This window comes from Grammomys surdaster, unplaced genomic scaffold (genome assembly GCF_004785775.1).
Source record: "Grammomys surdaster isolate TR1022 unplaced genomic scaffold, NIH_TR_1.0 137, whole genome shotgun sequence".
NCBI lineage: Eukaryota > Metazoa > Chordata > Mammalia > Rodentia > Muridae > Grammomys > Grammomys surdaster.
The window spans coordinates 6,712,512-6,732,787 of record NW_021604595.1 but is presented as its reverse complement, the minus strand read 5'-3'; the positions used below and the strand labels follow the sequence as shown (position 1 = coordinate 6,732,787).

Sequence of the window (20,276 nt, the reverse complement as noted above, 5' to 3'; positions counted from 1 at the left end):
CCACATGGTGAAGGAGAGAACCAGCTCCCATGTCCTGTCCTCTGACCTCCACACATGTGCTCTGGCACCTGTTCCCCTCACTCCAAATAAAAATGTAAAAAATATTTTAAGGAAATATATAGAAAATTATGTAAATATGTTTTTTATAATTTTTGTTTTCTGATTTAAACAGAGAAGTAACTATAAAACTCTTAAAACCTATAAAGATGATTTAACCTCAGGCCTGCTGAGAATACAGGGGTATAGCTTCATCCATTTTCCACCATGACAATAAATATCTAAAGACCATTAAAAAAAACTATAAAGATGTAATTGATATAATAATACTACAAAGCAGAGGAAGAATATAGGCTAAATGTAACTAAAGTGATATAGGGTTTAAGCACTGAAATCTACAATAGAGCAATGAAGAAATTAATGAGAACCTAAATGAACGACTACCATGATCAAGAATTAAAGATTTATTATGAAGATGGCAAATTAGCCTAGAGATTCAAATCGGCCCTTGCCAAAAAAACATAACCTGCTTTTTTTGATCCTAAAATTCATATGGAAATACAAGGTGTTCCCAAGAGCCCAACACAATCTTGAACAATACTGAAAAAGTCACACTTCTCAGTTTTAAAATATCCTATAGAATACAGTAAAGAAGAAATACTCTTATACTTGGTCCTAAGATCATTGCAATAGAATCCAAAACAGAAATTAACATCTAGTCAATGTTAAGATGATTTTTTTTTCTGCTTGTCTTTGGTTTTATTGAGACAGGATCACATGTAATGCAGGCTAGCCTCAATCTCCTTATATAGCTGAGGCTGGCCCTGATCCTCCTGTGTTTACTTCCTAAATACTGTGATTATAGGTGTGCATCAACATGCTCACAAATATGGTAAACTGACCACTGACAAAAGGAAGAAGTTAGTTCAACAGGGGAAGAACAATCTCTTAAACAATTGAGGCTTGAGCAACTGGATATGCATGTAGATAAAAGTGAACTCATATGAAGTAGAAAAATAAACAAGGAAACTATAACTATAAAAACAAACTATGAAGTCAATCTTCGGGATTTGATCTTAGGCAGTGACCTATCAGATCTAATATTCAAAGCAGAAGCAAGAAAAGAAAAACAAACAAACAAACAAAAAGCCACAGACTTCCTAAGAATACATTTTTTTGTGTGTGCTATTGTTAACCCAACTCCTATGAGACCTTATATTAAAGATATACTTACCTGGGTTTCTAACACTAGAAAATGTATACCTACATTTCAACAAGAAATCACACAAAAGGCAAGAGAACAGACAGTCTGAAAAGCAAAGATATGACAGAATCTGAAAGCTCAAACTGGGAGTTGCTATGGATTGTGCTATGGATTATAAGGAGGCACTGAACTCAACAGGAGACATTAAATATATGCAAATAAATGAAGAATGTATCTTCTGAGATCAGCAGCTGAAACAAAGAAAGAATCTGTGAGCACGAAGATCCCAGTCTGAAATGCCATAGGAAAGACTATTAAAAAATAAAAGTAGACACACATACAAAAGCTAGTATACAACATCCAAGTACAAGACTGTAGGCTGTCACAGGGCACCTCCCACAGCTGGAGGATGCAGCCTAAGGAGCAAGCCCAATGGACCTCTTCAGGAGTGGCTAGTATCTTAAAGTAATTTCAGAATGAGGCAGTATGAAACCAAGTTGAGTTATTAGGAGACAATGTACTTTTCAGATTAAAGCAGGACTTGAGAGACTTGCCTAAATACAGCTACTCACAGGACTTGGTGGCTTTTCAAAAGTTAACACTGCTTAAAAGCTGTGAAAAAGAATGAACTGGTACTTCTTTCTCATGGGATCAAAAGAGTCCTGAGAAACAGGGCCACAATACAGCCAACTCATCAAAAGCACACAGGGAGAAAGGCATGTCTTTCCAGAAACATTTATTTGTGAAAAGGGAACAGACACAGATCTGACAGGTGTAGGGGTTTGAAAGAGATGACCTCCTTAGTCCTGGCCATTGGAGCTTGGTGGCACTGCCTCCAAGGCTTAGGAGAAGTATGCTACTAGAAAGAGCCTTTGAGCTTAAAAAACTCACATCATTTCTAGTTTGTTCTCTCTGTTTTATACTTGTGGTTCAAGATGTAAGCCTTCAGCTTCCTGCTTTTAACTGGGGAAACATTTCTCCAGCCCATTTTTGGTTTTGTTTCTTGAGACAGTGTTTCACTATGTAGCCCCAGCTAGGCCTGGAACTTACGACAGACCAGGCTGGTCTCAAACTCATGGAGATTCACCTGTCTCTGCCAATCAAGTGCTAGGATTAAAGGAGTGTGCCACCACACCGGGCATATTAGACAAACAGAACATGCCAGCATGTTCATGCAGAGGTTAGAGTACAACCTGTCGGATGGAGTTGGTTTTTCCTCTACCAAGTAGGGCCTAGAGATTCAACTCAGGTCATCAAGCTTGGCAGAAAGCACCTTTATAGCCCCTGAGCCATATTACCCATCAGCAGCTCAATTCCTTATCAACTCAGTATTCTTTACTAATTCTTTTCTACTTAGCCACAAGCACTAATCCTCAACTGGTTTACATTTCTACCAACCACCAAATCATCCATTAAAAGTACAAAGATCAATGACAAATAGCCCATTTCTCCTGATTTTGGAAGGTTACTCTCACCTGAGTCCAGCAGAAGGTAACAGCAAATACTCAACATATGAGATAAACATATTACCTTTGTGACAAAGAATGAATGGGGGGAACAGAAGAAGGGAAGGAAGAAAAAGGAAAGGAAAGTAGGTATGTTGGTCCCTTTAAGTAATGAATATAACAAAATGCAAGTTGGGTATGATGACATCATACAATGTTAAAGTTTCTCTTTTGTGATCCAAATACACCTTAAATCTTATTAGTGCTGTTAAAAATCAGTTTGAATAAAGGAAAACAGGATTAAAAAAATAAAACACAAAATGGCAGCAGAGTTTGCATTGAACCATAGGGGTTTCCAAACATCTTTAAGCTGGACACATAGCATGAAACCTTAAGTTCAATTGCATTGTTGCTACAATAACAAGTATTTATGTTCTTTTCTTTCTCAAAAGATGTTGATTTAAGTCTTTAAAGTAAGAATATTGATACCTTATAACTAAAAAACCAGCAGTTGTTATGTATAAAATTACTGCTACAACAAGAATTGAACTGAGATCCTAGTGTACTGAAGATAAGCAACTGAAGAAGAACATTTAGGGAATATACTGGCTGTGTATCTCAGGTCACTTTTCACACATTAATTAAAAGTCTTGTTAACTCATCTTGTTCTCCAACAAAAATGCAGCTTCCACCCTCCTTAATGCTCTCAAAATGCAAGTAAGCAAAAGCGATTCCCAACCAGATTTTGAACACCACTTGTCTCAGAAATAGACAACTTCACCTTAAAACTGATCTGGAAAATACAAAAGGCCTGAGACAGCCAAAACAAGCCTCAGCAAAAATGACCAATGCTAGAGGTTATCAATATACCTAATTTCAAGTTATAGTACAGGCACTGTAACAGAAACAGTTTGGTACTAGCACAAAAGCAGCCAAGTAAATCAATGGCGCCGAACAGATCAGACGTAAACCTATACAGCTATTGTCCTCTGACTTCTAACAGAATGCCAAAAGTTTAATTTTTAACTCCCAAAAATTTAAGGGAGAAAAGACTAGTCTTTTCAACAAACAGGATCAGGAAAATTCAATGTCTACACAAAGTAAGATTAAACTACCTCTCCCCATGCACAAAGATCAACTCCAAATGGATCAAGACCTTCATTTAAGACGTGACACTCTGGAACTGACAAGAGGAGTGTGGAAGGGCAGTACTTCAAGACCCTGGCAGAGGTAAGGGCAGTCGGAATAGGACTCTAGGCTCACAGGACACATGATCAACACTGCACAAATAAGACACTGTAGAATGAAAAGAAAATGTGATGGCAAATGAACTAGTTAATCAAATAAAGGGACAAGCTCCAGAATGAAAGAAAATCTTTGCTAGCTACAAACTAGCAGGACAGACAATACCTGTCAACACCAATCAAAGTATGGCTTCAGAACTGATAAAATTCTCAAAGAAGAAACAGCATTCACCATCTGGCAAGTTCAACTACAGTGAGGTTCCATTTCACCCCAGTCAGACTGGCTATCATCCAGAGGACAAATGCCGCTGTGGAGACACTTGTTCACTACTGATGACAGCGTAAACTGGAACAGTCACCATGAAATCACTGTGGAGCACTCTCAAAAAGCTAGAAGTACAACACAGCATATGCCCAAAGGACACTAAAACACCACCGAGACTCTTGCACATCCACGCTTATTGCTGCTCTGTTCACAATAGCCAGGAAACAGAATCAGCCTAAACATCCCTCAAGAGAAGAACAGATTCAAATATCTATTATATGCATATAGACATATGTAAATATGTAATATACATATACATAAGTATTTACATATATATGGCACAAATACACAATAGAACTTGATGAGAACAAGGAAAATGGATGGAACCTAAAATTTGTCTTTCATATGCAGACTCTTTTAATTTTTCTGTATGTGCATTCATGTAGAAGCCAGGAAACCAGAAAGGGGCCCATGTGAGACATAAAAAGACACTTCACAGGAAAGCAGGAAGGGTGGTAGAGCACATAAGATATGCAAGTAAAAAGGAAACTACTGGGAATGGGAGGCTGTGGGGGCAGGGCCAGGAAGCTGTAGAGAGGACAGCAATCAAAAACCAAGGAGGTATGAAAGTGGATAAAGAAACCTAATCTTTTGTGAGCTAATTAAATAAAACTCTTTGAGTTTTGGTTTTGTGGGGGATTTGGGGTTTTGTTGTTGTTGTTCTTTTTTAATAGGTTTCACTATATAACCCTGGCTGGCCTAGGACTAGCTACATGGACTAGGATGGCCTTGAACTAACTCATGAAGATCTGCCTGCCTCTGCCTTGCAAGTGCTGAGATAGGTGTCCACCACCACATCTAGCCCTAAATAGAAAAGCAGAGCTAAAGTAAACGTTCTTGTTACCAAGCCTGATGACTGAGTTCAAACACTAGGATCCACACAGTAAGAACCTACTTCTGTAGGCTGTCTTCTGGTCTCTACACACATGTATGGCATAAGTATGACCATGTACATGCACATACATATAAATAAATGTAATTTTTTAAAAGTTAAAGATATTTCATGGTGAAAAGGGCTCAATGATCAATTAAAAATGTGGAGTGGCCAGATAGCTAAGTGGGTAAGCACCTGCTGAAACCCTGACCACCTACATTCAATCTCTAGGACCCATGTGGTACTAGACTGATCTCCCTCAAGTTCTGCTCTGACCTCCACACACAGGACATGGCACAAATGCATGCATGCACACTCGTGCAAACACACAGACTAAATTCAACTAATCATTCTATTATTTTGAAAATTTTCATACTTGATCATATACATCCCTCCCCCAACTCATTCCAGATCGTTCCCCCACCCACCTAAATACCATGGAATCCTTTTTGTGTTATGTAACTATCCTGAGGACGCAGCCTGCCCTGGAGTGTGACTTGGTAGAATTAGTGTTCCCAGTAGGCATCAACTGCAGTTTCTTGGTCAGGAGTGGGGCTGTGTGTCCATAACTACTTCTCCATGTTAGAATCCTATCTGGCACAAACTTTTGCAGGTCTTGTGTATGCTGTAAAAATTTTTAACCGGGCAGTGGTGGCGCACGCCTTTAATTCCAGCACTTGGGAGGCAGAGGCAGGCGGATTTCTGAGTTCAAGGCCAGCCTGGTCTACAGAGTGAGTTCCAGGATAGCCCGGGCTATAAGAGAAACCCTGTCTCAAAAAACCAAAATAATAATTAATAATAATTTTAATAATACATGTAAGAAAGTACCCAAAGCCCATAGCTTACAATTTACTCATTCAAATTCTGCAGTGCTCACAGTTCTAGCAGTGAACAAAAGAAAACATTACCCCTGTCCATGATACTTCAGGTAATGTATTTGCCTGGGACACTTTGTGTGTCTGTACACTGCAGATACATAGTCCACAAACACACACACAAATCCTCTCAGGAAGCTTTGCTTCTCTTCAGTCTTCTTTCATTGTGATGTCTACCCCTGGCATCGTCAGTAAATCCACCACAACCCATACACACTGCTCTTCTTAAACCTTCCTAAAAATAACAATATATAAATCTCTCATTTGGCCTGAGTCTTACATCTCATAGAACTACTCCTTCCTTGCCTAGCCAGAACTCAAACAATCCATTTACACAGACCAACACCATTAATCTCAATTGAGACTTTTCTTCAGTTTACCTTAAAATCCAGCCTTCTTATCAATCGAGTACACACAAGCACCAAGTATATGTAAACTGCTGACACAACAAATTAATGGTTTTATATTATTTATTTATTCTTTTGGAGAGAGGGCCTCACTCTATAGTTCTAGCCAGGCGCTCACTAGGGAGAGAAGCTCTAGCCTTGAACTCAGAGATCCTTCAGCCTCTGACTCTCTCCAAGGCAAAGGTTATCACTACCACATACAGTACAGATTTATGAGCACCAGGCAGCTGAAGCACAAAGCCGTAAGTTAGCATAAACCAGGTGCTCTAATACATGCTTTAAATGCATTATTTATGTCACCCCCATGAGGCCAGAAGTACTGTTTCCTTTTCAGGACTTAGACTGAAACAGTTTACTGAAAAGTACAACATCAGGGGCTGGAAAGATGGCTCAGTGGTTAAGAGCACTGATAGCCCTTCCCAAAGTCCTGAACTCAATTCCAGACCACACGGTGGCTCACAACCATCTGTAATGGGATCTGATGCCCTCTTCTGGTGTATCTGAAGACAGCTATGTGCATTCATATTAAATAAATAAATATTAAATAAATAAATCCTTTTTAAAAAAAAAGGAACAAAATCAAAGAATCAGTGAACTGCAGAGGCAAGATTTAAATGTTCACTATGCTTCTCAACAAAAGTAACCCAGCTTGTAAAACAGGAATTTACTTTAAAATCACACACCATCTAGAGAAGGATGCCCAAGAAACTTGTCTATAGTGGAGTGTGAAGATGGCTGAAGGACAGGGAAGCCAGAGTCTGATGTTTAGCTGTTTCCTATTCTGCAGTGTTAAATGTTACCACGCTTGCCCTGATCATCACTGTCTTCCAACAGCTGGTCACCACCTCTGCACGTCAGTTTGTTCACATGTATTACTACTATTTTATACTTGATTATTTACTACAAGTCTATTTCTGCTGTCCTATAAATATCAAGACAGTAGGGACCCTATTTTCAGCATGTCTACAGGCTTGTCTTCATCCTTGACAAGGCTTGTTAATCTTAACTCTTACCCCAGTTTGTGGTACATGACAGGTAATCGACGCAGGAACCCTCTTCTTTGCTTTTGGTCTCTACCAGTCTACTCCTAGGCCACCTTTCTAGCTACCTTGCTCAATGCCATTACACATAGTACTCTTTCCCAGTCTCTAGCTGGTTCTGCTGAATATGGATCTTCTCTCACTTTCCTACTAAGAATAACAAAGGTTTGCTATTACCTACAGAGTTTAGAACTGCTATCAAGGCTCTCTCAAACCTAAGTCCATTCTTACTTCTGTCAGGTTCCATTACAATACCCTTAAGTCCCAGTAACACACAGCTATCATAAGGCCTCTGCCAAAGGCCATACAGATTCATATTCTTCCGGAGACTACCTTAGCCATTTACCACCTGCTACAGTATTTTCCCCCAACAAATCCTCTCAATTTCTTACTAATCTTAAAGGACTAGCATATACTACTATTTCCTTGATATGTGTGTTTCCTTGAGTCAGAACTACTCCCTCAGCTCCCCCATATATGATCTCAATCTTCATTCACTACAGACTGCTAGAGGTTTTTTTTTGCATTATGACTGCTCTCTACCCCACTGTACTTTTTAAATACTAACCTGGATATGTTTCCTGAATTTCTACTGCATTCAGAAGGCCCACAAGGAAGTGTAAGTAAGACAATCATGAAAAGGTAATGCTGCTTAGGCTCACTGAACGGGTGACCATGCGATGTATCCAACAAGCACGTTAAGCTGATAACCATGCTGCTTACTTACATGGCTTTCTCTTTGCTCGCACCTTCCTCTGTGAACACTCATTTGTTGAGAACAACCAACTGAAAAGAAGATAAAATCTTCTAACTTTGTTTTTGCAATCAGTCTCTATGTATATGTCTGCGTTTGTGCACTTGAATCAGTGCCTGAAACTGGATTTACAAGGCCATGGTGAGTTGCTGTCATGGGTGCTGGGATTCAAGCAGGACCTCTACAAGGGCAGGACATGCTCTTAACTGCTGAGCCACAGCTCCAGCCCCAAGCCCTTCTACTTTTTTGTTTGTTTGTTTGTTTTTTAAATTTTCTCAAAGCTAGACAGGAAACTTTCTTTTCTACTCTTCATAAAATATAGCCTTTAAAGCCAGGCGATGGTGGCGCACACCTTTAATCCCAGTGCTCAAGGCACAGGCAGACAAATGTCTGTAAGTTTGAAGCCAGCCTGGTCTACAGAGTGAGTTCCAGCACAGCCCAAGGCTGCATAGAGAAACTTTGTCTTGAAAAAGAAACAAAAAAAAAAAAAAAAAAAAAACAAAGCAAAAAGCCTTAAGTGCATCAGCATGAATGGCACTTTGAGGATATAACAGGCAGAAAAACTGAGGAATAGAGTTAAGACATTTGCAAATTCTTCCAGAATCATTGTCAAACAGTGGTATCAATATTTTGCTCAAAGAGTTAAAAATATCCATATGCATGAGTCATAACTAAAAATTTTCAAACAAAATGCTATTCTCTCTCACATTTTGAATTAATAGTTTCTCTACTATCCTGTGTCTATCAGTATGCATAACTTAAAACTTGAATGAAATTCCTGAGCTGAAATTACATTCATAAGATAAAATTATTTTTAGAAACTTCTCACTAGTCACTGATTAATCATAAAAAATGCAAAGTAAAACTATACCCTTAATATCTCCTAAAAAAAAAAATGGTCATGTACATAATACAATTTTAGCCTTTTTTTAGGAAATGTGTTCAGATTTTATTTTTAAATTAAAAAAAAATGACAGGTTACCGATCAGATAAATTGTCCTTATAAATTATGTTTATTTTTATGAATAAACATGAAAATTATGCTTAGTTTAAATGAAAAACTAAATCAGAAAATTAAGAATATTCTTTCATGCAATAAAACAACTTTCCTTTAAGCCTTATTTTCTAGGCAGAAAACAAAACGCCCATCATAGCCATGGTCCTCATCCTCCTCAGCAGGCCTGGTACAATGAGAGGGCAGAATCAGAGCATGGCTCTCACACACACGACAGACATTCCAACTCCAGAGCCTCTGTTCTTTGTCATCTGTCCAAAGAACAACCATACTAAACTTGTCATTTCATTAAAAAACCTGTCAATGACAATTTTTTCTAGAAAACTACTACTCTGGATTCAAATTTTACCTGTCCTGTTCTTAAATAAACACAGCTCAAAGAAAAGTCTACTTAAAGTGATATAAACAGATGGACACACATCTCTTCAAGGAATTGGCAGAGTGGCAAGTGAACTAGTCTGCTCACTGAGGTCTGTTCTCAACATACGCTGCAGCAGGATTGCTTCTCAAATGCATTCTGCTATGTTGAAGGTGCTACAGTTAAGAGGCTACTTAGGTAGCATGGCTCTATGTATGTGCCATTTTAGAAATGGCAGAAGTAGAGACAGAAAACCATTCATTTCTTTAGTCACTCATGTGCTAGCTTTGAAATGTTCCCTACCCTTAAGTCAGTAGTATGTAAGGGTAGATGCCCCATCATTAGTCTGATCAAAATGTAAAGACAACACATTATTTTGGGGAAGAGACAGTGACACACAAAAAAGATATCCGGAATTTAGGACTTAAAAACTGATTAGCTGGAGTGGCAAAGAGGAAGTGAGAACCGGAAGCTAACTCTAGGGGCAAAGCAAAGAGCAACTATAAAGAACTAGAAACCTAAGAAACGTGTGCAATCAGAAAGTGACAACACACAAAGAGGCAGATCAAGAGGAATACTCACATTGTTGGTAGAAAGAAACATTAGTCCAGCTACTTTGTAAAAGCTATCTCAGATTCCTTATAAAGTGTTTTATCTACATTTTGGCTATCTTGTTCCTGAATATTTACCCAAGTGAAATGAAAACTTACATTTACAGAAAACCTTGCACATATAGATGCTGATACTGGTTACATTTGTAATTGTAGGAACTTACCCTTCAATTACAGAGTGGGCTAGCATACTGGTTTGATCATCTGTACCCTCAGCAATAAAAAAGACTGTTCTCCAAAATATGCAGCAACAAGGATGAATCTTGAATTCATTATGCAGAGTAAATGCTGGCACACTTAGAAGGCTAGATATTATGATTTCATTTATATGCCATTCTAGAAACAGCAAAGGTATAGGCAGAAAACCCATCAGTGATTGCCAGGCTAGAGATGGGAAAGGGCCATCTACCAAGGGACAGAGTGACGGAATATTCTACTCACTAGTTATAGTGGTTATGACTGCACATTTGTGAACCTCCCAGGTCTCTGTATCAAAAGGGTTAAACATAAAAGAAAAAGAATGAGAAGTCCTGGCTATAAACAGATGAGAATGAAGAATTACATAGAACTGTCACATCATAAATGACTGGTAAAAAATTGCGTATTTAAAAAAAATAAAATAAAACTTAAGTAGATGGGAAAGTTCAGCTTGTTGTTTATTCACTCCCATAGCTCAGGAAAATATGTAATGGGAAACTTTAAGATACTATATACATGTATAATTATATGGAAAATATCCCAGTTTGGTCCACCAGTGCTGTAATAAAACACAGATCAAAACCAAAAAAAAAAAAAAAATTGCGTATTTTAGCCCTAAAGCATATGTTCCAAATGATTTTAAGGGAGAGACAGAGCCAAGTCAGGTCTGAGAAAGACACTATTAACAGTTACAAACATGGAGCACCTGGGAGGCAATTGCCGACCACCTTGGGAACTCCAGAGATAAACTACCAAGACCCAACTAAGGGAGATGCAGTGGAGACAACAAGAAAAGAATAAAGATTAGAAATCCCCAAGTTTATATCAACAGTGGAAGCACTAAGCTAACTGGTTCTGAGAAAACCATTTCAAACGAGCTACATTTAATGACTGTGGAACACTCAATTGCAAATATCTTGGTAGATGCATCTGACTAGAGCTCAAGGGAATATATGAGAATAATACATAAAATTAGATTTAAGGCTCAGGGTATTTGTAGCCATGAACATATAAGGTTAAAAATCCTTCAGAGATGGGATACATAGAATGAAAGCTCTAGAGAAATCTGAAAATCATCATAAGCAATACTAGCACTAGGGAGCCGAATAAACAAGTTATATATAACTATAGAGTTAGACTTTCTCTGGGAAATCTCTAGTTTTATGTTTGGTTTGATCACCTTGGTAAAAAAGCAATCAAAAGCTTCAACATAGGCTAAGCTTTTCCCTTCTGCTTTTGGTACTGCTGGCACTGAGACCAGCAAAATGAAGAATAATGTGTTGGACACTTACTTTTTGTTAACTAAACACAGGAAGGTCAATAAGAGGGATTCGAAAAAAAACAAAAACAAAACAAAAAAACACACAGGTCAACTTACCTCAAGAATCCAATATCTTGGTAGCTGGACAGATGACCCTATGGTTGTTTAAAGGACTCTCTAATATCCCAATGCAGTATCAGAAAATATTATATGACTTTAGAGAATTAGTTCTTAACTAGATATATGCACCAAAATTCCCTGTGGTCCTTTCTCAAAATATCTACTATCATTACCAAAGCTCTATTTCTAAAAATTCTCATTAAGAATATTTTGGTTAAGGCCCAAAATGTATTTTTATAGTCCCATAAGTGACTCTAACGTACATATACTGTAAGGGCATTAAAACCAAAGTTGATTCCACAATCAGAGTTTTCACTCTGAAGCTCCCACCCCACACACTAACCTCCTCTAGGAAGCTCTGAATCAAGAACACACAAGCATCCACTTTCCAAGTAATGCCTCAAACCCTAAACCCCAAGCCATTTAAGATACCTAACAAGCCACTTACTGGTTTTGGCTAAGCAAGCTTTAGAAGATCTAGCTTCTTGGCAGAATTCAGAAAAATGAGTCACTCTATTGCTTAAACCTCAACTCTCAGTTTTAATAATGATCCTGCCAGAAATATTGTTAAAATCGTGAGCTCCAGCTTTAGTTCAACTAGGAATAACCAAAACCAATGAGCTGTACTATAATATTTAGAGTCTATTTTTCCAAAACCAAGATTACAAGATTTTCAAGATTACAACTTTCCAATTATATCATATATATGTATGAATCATTTCAAATGTAATTATCCAGGAACAGAAATGGTTATGCCAATCAAAGTTTACACTTACCCATCTCTTCCCTTACTGACAATTTTTACTTCAAAATAATAAATCCCACAGGCTGCTGGTATTGGATGCGTGGCTCGAACAGATGCTGCATCTTTGGGGGTTTTACCATGACCTGCATGTAAAAAAACAAAAAAGAACAAATCACAAATGAGACTTTCAAATGAAAATTTTAAACAATCAAGAAAATAAGGCAGTTGAATGAAATTTAATTTCTGTTATCATTTCAAGTAATGAAACATTTACCATTACAACAAATCCAATATCAAAAATAGCTGAGGCTACCCAAAGAACTCTTCGTACTATCTCAGGTTCTATGAAGAGTTCAGAATCTGTCCAGGCAGTGGAATACACACTTTTAATCCTAGTAGTTGGGAGGCAGAGGCAGGCAGATCTTTGTGAGTTCAAGGCCAGCCTGGTCTACAGAGTAAGTTCTAGAACAGCGAGGGCTACACAGAAAAATCCTGTCTTGAAGAAAAAAAAAAAAAAAAAAAAAAAAAAAAAAGAATCTTGAACACACTAAGTCTGGTAGCAGCCCTTAACAAAAATTAAAGTTCTGGGTTTGTCTTAAGGATTTTTAAAAAATATTTACTTTTTGTGTTTGTATTTGCCTGCATGTATGTATGCGTACCACCTGTGTGTCTGCTGACAAAGGCCAGAAGCAGGTGTTGGATCCCCTGAAACTGCAGTTGTCTTAGGGTTTTATTGATGTGAACAGACACCATGGCCAAGACAAGTCTTATAAAGGACAACATTTAAATGGTGCTGGCTTACAGGTTCAGAGGTTCAGTCCATCATCATTGAGGTGGGAGCAGGGCAATATCTAGGCAGGCATGGTGCAGAAGGAGCTGAGAGTTCTACTTCTTCATATGAAGGCTGCTAGTGGAAGACCAGCTTCCATCCAGGCAGCTAGGACTAGGGTATTAAGCCCACACCCACAGTGACACACCTACTACAACAAGGCCACACCTCCTAACGGTGCCATTCACTGGCCTAATCATATACAAACCATCACAGCAATTATAGGCTATAGTGAAGTTGTCATGTGGGTACTAAGAATCAAACCCAAGTCCTCTGCAAGAACTAGTGAGCTACTACCTCTCTAGACCTCAAATTAGAGAAATTTAAGGTTACATTTTTTAAGTTATTCTTGATTGGAAGTACATGAGATAATGATCTTAATTTTGTCAGATCTAAATCTGCATTTAATTTGTAATATTCCTACATATTCTTCTGCAAAATGGACCACTTTTTAAACTGGAGATATTTGTATGATCACATAACTTTAAATAAACTACATTAATAGGTACAACTCATTAAGAACCTTTAATTCCATTATTTGATATATTCTTAGAATTTCTGAATAGAGACTGGCCCACAATTCTCGAGTCAAGAACAGTCTACAGAAAAGTACAGCTTTATATTTTTGTTTTTAAGAAATGAAATAACACAATGCTATTGTTAACATTATAGACCACCTGCTGAGTAATGGCTTTTAAACTTTCTATTCCTCATCTCTAATCCCAAAGCTTTCCATCATTCACAATTACCTTACTTTATTTACTAATTATTAACATATCTAAGATTTAAATTATCCTGAAAGCTAAAGTGAGCAAAAATCAGGACGTGAAAAAAAATGTCCAGAAGATTACAAAGGAAGCAGCTAGAGAAGGACTTAGTAGTGAAGAGCACACACTTGCTCTTGCAGAAGACACAAGGACTCATATACATTTTCACACAGGCACATCCATATATACCTAATTAAAACCCAAAATACAAAATTAAAAAAAAACTACAAAAGAATAGCCCATCAGAAATACTCAGAGTGTGAGTCAGACCTCCACTCCCCAGGTCTGCTTGAGAGATACTGTCCCTCACTACACAACTATTATGAGTAGGTATGTGTCACCAAGTACAACTGTCACTTACCATCCTTCATGGACAGTAAAGTTTCTCCATCTCCAATTCACCACAGCTGCTCTAAAACTAAATACTGCTTTTAAGTAAAAAATTGTTTCTATGACACACAATACACACAAGTGAGGTATGACTCTTAGCATTCACTTTACCAAATTACTAACATACGTCCTATCATTTAAATAGCCACGTTTACCACTGCAATGCCAATTACTACATGTTCATTGGCTCAAAAGAAATTGAACTGAGTGGATTCAGTTTGGCTACTCCTTTTTTACACAATGGTGGTGGTTACAGGAATCAAAGCAGGGCCTAAATAAGTGTTTCCATTCCTTTCTATTAACATTAAAACCAATTTTCTTATTTCTGTGTGCTTGTGTGATGTATAAGAAGGAGAATGAACATGTATGTGGTGGTCAGAGGACAACATCCAGGACTCTGCTGTCCCCTTCCATGTGAGTCCTAAGGACTGAGCTCAGCTTATCAGACTTGTACTGAGCCATTTCACCAGCCCACTATGAAAACTTTTGATAAAGGCAAAAGTAAGACTCAGCCCTATGACCACAGAGGGCCAATGAAGTCAGCTAGGAAGACAAAAATGGAAGCCGTAAAATGCAGCCTCCCCTTCCACTGCCCAAGGATGTAGCCTATGGAGGTAACATTTACAGTGAGCTGAGCAGCAATAAAAAAGTAACTGCACAAATAACAGTCACGTGTATGTGTGTCTATGGGGTGCATATGTAAGGGTGTGTGCATGCATGTAGAGGCCAGAGATGGGCTCAGGTATTGTTCCTTTTAAAAAGGAGACTCGAATTAGCTTGGAATTCAACAGAGTAGAATAGACTGGTTGGCCAGACATATGTCAAGCTCTGTATCCCCAGGAATGGGATTACAAGTGCATGCCACCATCCACACAGTTGGTTTTTTAAAAATGTGTGTTCTGAGAATCAAACTCCAAGCCCACATGCTGTGTAGTATGTACTTTACCAGCTGAGCTACCTGTCTCCCAACCACAATGTACACAATAACTACTTAATAAACAGACATTTATTGAACTGCGGTAACAATGAAATGAATTTTCAGTAAAAATATTATCAAATAATTAGGTTACCTATCGGGCAATACTCATGCAAACTAAACACACATTTAAAAATTAGACAGTCATAGTTGGGCCTCCTCCCTATAAGCGGTTGGCCAGCAAGGTCTCTATGGCCTCTAAAACAACTATTTGCCAATGCTTTTAGTTGCCTATCAAAACTAGACGGTTAAGACTCTATTGCTGAAGACAATTTTAGTTATAGCACACAGAGATGCCAAGCTGGAGCTGAGCTGGAAACTTCCTCTGTATTGTTCATAGTCCCAAAGGGTGCTATGCAGGCTGCTGGGAGACAGTAGTCACCAACAGTCTTCCTCAACTGTGGACATTGCATGTTGCTCTGGTACTGACATTGTGCCTAGCAGTGAAATAAATAGTAGTGCCATGATCAACCAGACTTTTTGATAAGAGGTCTACTCATACCTGGTTCTACAAACTTGGCCAAAAGCCCATAGCTGGGAAAGAAACAGGCTCTAGTGGGAAAACTACTACTATCATTTTGCTAACTGGACCATTTTGTGTCTGTTAATTGCCTTCTAAGATTTTATGCTTATGCCCATAGACTAGTGCTGCTGTCAGCTTTGGTCAAGTACTGAGAATAAGTAACCACTGAACACTCGACCCTAATGGAAACCTATATTACCTTTCTCCAAGGCTCAAGGAGCATCACAGAAGAGACATGGAAAGAATACTAAGAGCAGAGGAGGCGTGGACTATTATTATGGAACTGTTGTGTTCTAAGCAGATAGGATTATCTGTAAGTGTGGGTCTGTCAACATAGTGTTTCATATGAAGGCTCTACAAGTAGTTAACGGTTATTAGGTGAGGGAGAGACAATGTTCTTCAGAGGTGTAACCACTGATAAGATCTTCTTGCTCCTGTAAATAAACTATCACCCAAGCTATGTAAGCAACCCTAATGGAACTCACTGGGTTACTTACACACACACACACACACACACACACACACACACACACACACGGGGGGGGAGTAGATGGTAAAAGAGTATTAGTTGAAAGAAGAAAGGGAGGTTAGTGGGAGTAGGACAAGGGAAAAACCCCGACCATACATTCTAATTGGAATTCTAAATCTATTATTTTATTATTGGGTTTTTATAATAAACTAAGTTTTGGCAGTGACCAAAACTTATTTTAATTTACCAAAAATTTATTCTAACAAAGAAAAATAAAGTTTCTGGTAGTAACCACAACTTCTAGGAGTAACCTCAAGATATACTTAAGAAATAATAGTTAACATCTAGTACTGGGGGAAAAAAAGCACTGTTAAATTGTATTTAGTAACTTGTCTAATACTCGAAACAATCCATTGAAGAAGTACTGTGCAGCCTCACTTCACAACAGAGAAACAAAGTGAGAGAAACCATGTCCATTTTAGAACCCTGATGATTTAGGGCTCTAAAACCAGGATACTTACTGCAATTTAATTAAACTCAAGGAGCCTGATCCAGCAAGAGCTCTGACCGCACATGAAAGATTATGGACACCGAGAATTCTGGGAATCACTCCACCTCTATCTATCCCCATCTATTCTTCATACTTCAAGGCAGAGGAAACAGAGAACGAATATTGGAAGCATACAACTTCTCAAAGTGGTGGGCACTTTTGTATGGAATTTTCTCGTTCAACATTTGTAACATAGGCATTATCTATCATCATTTTTTTTTTGTTTTGTTTTTTTTTGTTTTTTCGAGACAGTGTTTCTCTGTGTAGCCCTGGCTGTCCTGGAACTCGCTCTGTAGACCAGGCTGGTCTTGAACTCAGAAATCCGCCTGCCTCTGCCTCCCAAGTGCTGGGACTAAAGGCGTGCGCCACCACTGCCCGGCCATCATTTTTTAAAATGAAACTTTTACACAGATGATATGATTTGTTCCAAATTCCAAACTCATGTTAAATCCATGCAAATTAAAATCCCACATATGTTTTCATTTTGCAAAATACCTGTAAGTTCTTCACAATCTTCAGTCTTTTAAAAATCCTTTGTTATGCTTTTCTATAACATTATAGAATAGTTCTATAAGTGTGAAAATTAAAATGATTTGACTCATTATTAAATTTACAGGTGGCCTGAGAGGTACAGCTCAGTGTCAGAGGACTTGCCTAACAGGCACAGTGCTCTAGGCCAATGGTTCTCAACCTTCCTAATACTATTCCTCATGTTGTGGTGACCCTCAACCATAAAATTGTGTTACCACTTTATAACTGTAATTAAGCTACCGTTATGAATCATAGTGTAAATATCTGATATGCAACCCCTGAAGGGTCATCTACACCTCCTCCCCCAATAGCAGTTCCAACCCACAGGTTGAGAACCACTACTCTAAGCCAATCCCTAGTTCCACTAAAAACAAATAGAATTTAGGAGGTGTTGGGGGTGCGACTCAGCTTGTAGAGCAAATACCTAGCATGTTCAAGGTCCTAGGCTCAATTCCCAGCACAGAAAATAAAGATATAAATAAACAAAGAAATAAATACAACTTTGAAAAAAAATTATTGTTATCTCTTAGCAAAGCTAGTAATACAGGATAATGTTGAGCCTGTCTCTAACTATGCTTATCAGATGCAAGATTATTATTTTAAAATCTGTAGTTTTAAGGAAAAGGAGAGGAGGGAGGAGCCATGCTCAGGAGTACAGGTTTGTTATCCCAATGAGGCAGGAAGATGGAAATTCAGTGTCTGCTTAGCCTAGAAACTGAATCCAAGTTCAACCTGGACTAGGTGAGATCCTATCTCAAAATAAAATGTAAAGGAAGCTGGGGATACAGTGGTAGAGTGGTTGCCTAACACAGGCAAGAAAGAAGGCCCTAAATTCAATCCCTATTGGGGGACGACATCAAACCAGGGACCACAGACACCCTCACTCTTTCTAGAAGTATAGCTTGATGAATTTCACTTTAAAAGATTTAAATCTTTTTTTTTATAAATGTTTGGGAAAGGGGAGATGTGTTGTGTGTATATAAGCACACATGTGCCACAGGCACACAAGGAGGATCAGAGGACAACTTTGCTGAGGAATCCAGCAAGTACTTTTACCTACTGAGTCTTCATGCTGATTCCCAATTTATCTTTTTGAGACAGGATCTCACTATGTAGCTCTGGCTGTCCTGGATCACACTGTATATATAGTCCAGGCTAACCTCAAACTAGAGATCTGCTTGCCTCTGCCTCTCAAATGCCACTATACCCTCCTAGGTTTAAATCTTTATATCTGCAAAGCCCTCAATGCTAATTAGATGTTTATATAACTCTACAAGAAAATCAATATATTACTTAAAACTCTTAAGCTAGCAAGACTAGCTCTTGTTAGACCATATTCAATAATCTGTTGTTTCCATTTAACTGAAATGGGAAAAGTTGAATAAAGTCTACTCCTATCCCCTCTTCAACATCCAGCCAGCCAATTAATACCTTTCTGGATATAGTACGTCAGCCTTCTCACACAATCCCTTAAGAGATACCACTGAAACATTCCCTCCAAAGCCTCCTCCATCAGCCTAAAGGACATACTGTTGCAAGTCTTGCTTGGCCCTGAATTCTGGATGCTCCTTTTCTGCTCAATCATGGTAGCCCTGTTCTAGTCACAGTGTAGTGTGCTGCTCCTGTAACAGGAAAGCTGACCTTCCTCAGGCTACTCAGGTCCTCCTCATACTTTACTACAGAGGAACTTTAATCCAAAAACATGGCTCCTCTATCAAGGGATCACATCCAAAGACCTTGTAGGTCTACAAGATCTAGCCAGACACATCATGGATTACAGTATGATCTGGCTGGAATACAGATACACCCTTAGTACATACCTTTAATCCCTAACAATGAAGGTAAAGTTAGTTTGTAGAAGGAAGCAGCCATGTTTTAAGATGATGCCTAACTGAAGAGCAGACAAAGTGACAAATCAGAGAAAGACTTGACAGATGAGTCAGAGATAGGATATTCTCCAGAAAACAGCACAGGAAAGAGGCTACTTAAGAGCAGTGCAGGGAGAGAAAAGGATGTGTGTTTTGGGGGACGCAGTTTTATGCAGACAGTTTTACAAAGAGAGGTTGCAGAGAGAATAAGCTAGACACAGGTGAAGACAGAATGAGCCAGAAACTGAGAAGAAGCCAGAAGATTAGAACACACTGCCAAAGTTAGTATGAGACCAAGCAGAGCAATTCAGTCAGAATTGCTCCCCAAGAGAGGGTAGATTGACTCAGTCATCTTGAAAGATCAGATTATACAGAGGCTAGAAGCTTCCAGGCCTAGGCCTAGGAATAATTAGAACAGAGGAAGAAATGTTCTGGCCTTAGTCCAAACTGTGTATTCATACAGCTTGGGTAAGGCTCCAGTCTCATCCCTTCATCTGAGGACATAAAAGTGACAGTTAACTTTACACCTTGGCTCAAGCTTATCTGCTGCCTCCAACATTGGCTAACTTCTGACTTGGTATAATCTCACTTTTACACACTCTTCTAGCAATCTCTCTCAATCTCTCTCAACCTCTCTCTCTCTCTCTCTCTCTCTCTCTCTCTCTCTCTCTCGCTCTCGCTCTCGCTCTCGCTCTCTCTCTCTCATTTCTCCCCTCTTCCTTCTCTGCTTAGAATCTCTCTACTTAGAATTTTTCCTTAGTTAGAATTTTTTCCTTTTCCCCACTTAGGACCTTCCCATTTTTTTCCTTAGATGGCTTTCGTAGGAAACTTTTTACACTTACCAATAAACTAGAATAACTTCTTTAAGTGTCTTTTCTTCCTGCGACCTCAAACCAACAG

At 38.5% G+C, this 20,276-nt stretch overlaps 1 protein-coding gene across 1 annotated transcript in view; it reads right to left on the bottom strand.

The window, feature by feature from the left end:
* The window catches only part of Ranbp9 (RAN binding protein 9), a 77,901-nt gene that overhangs the window by 46,990 nt on the left and 10,635 nt on the right, over positions 1-20,276 (bottom strand). The window contains exon 2 of the mRNA XM_028763304.1: positions 12,505-12,616. The gene's annotated coding sequence lies outside the window, so the exon portion shown is untranslated. The remainder of the gene's footprint in view (positions 1-12,504; positions 12,617-20,276) is intronic.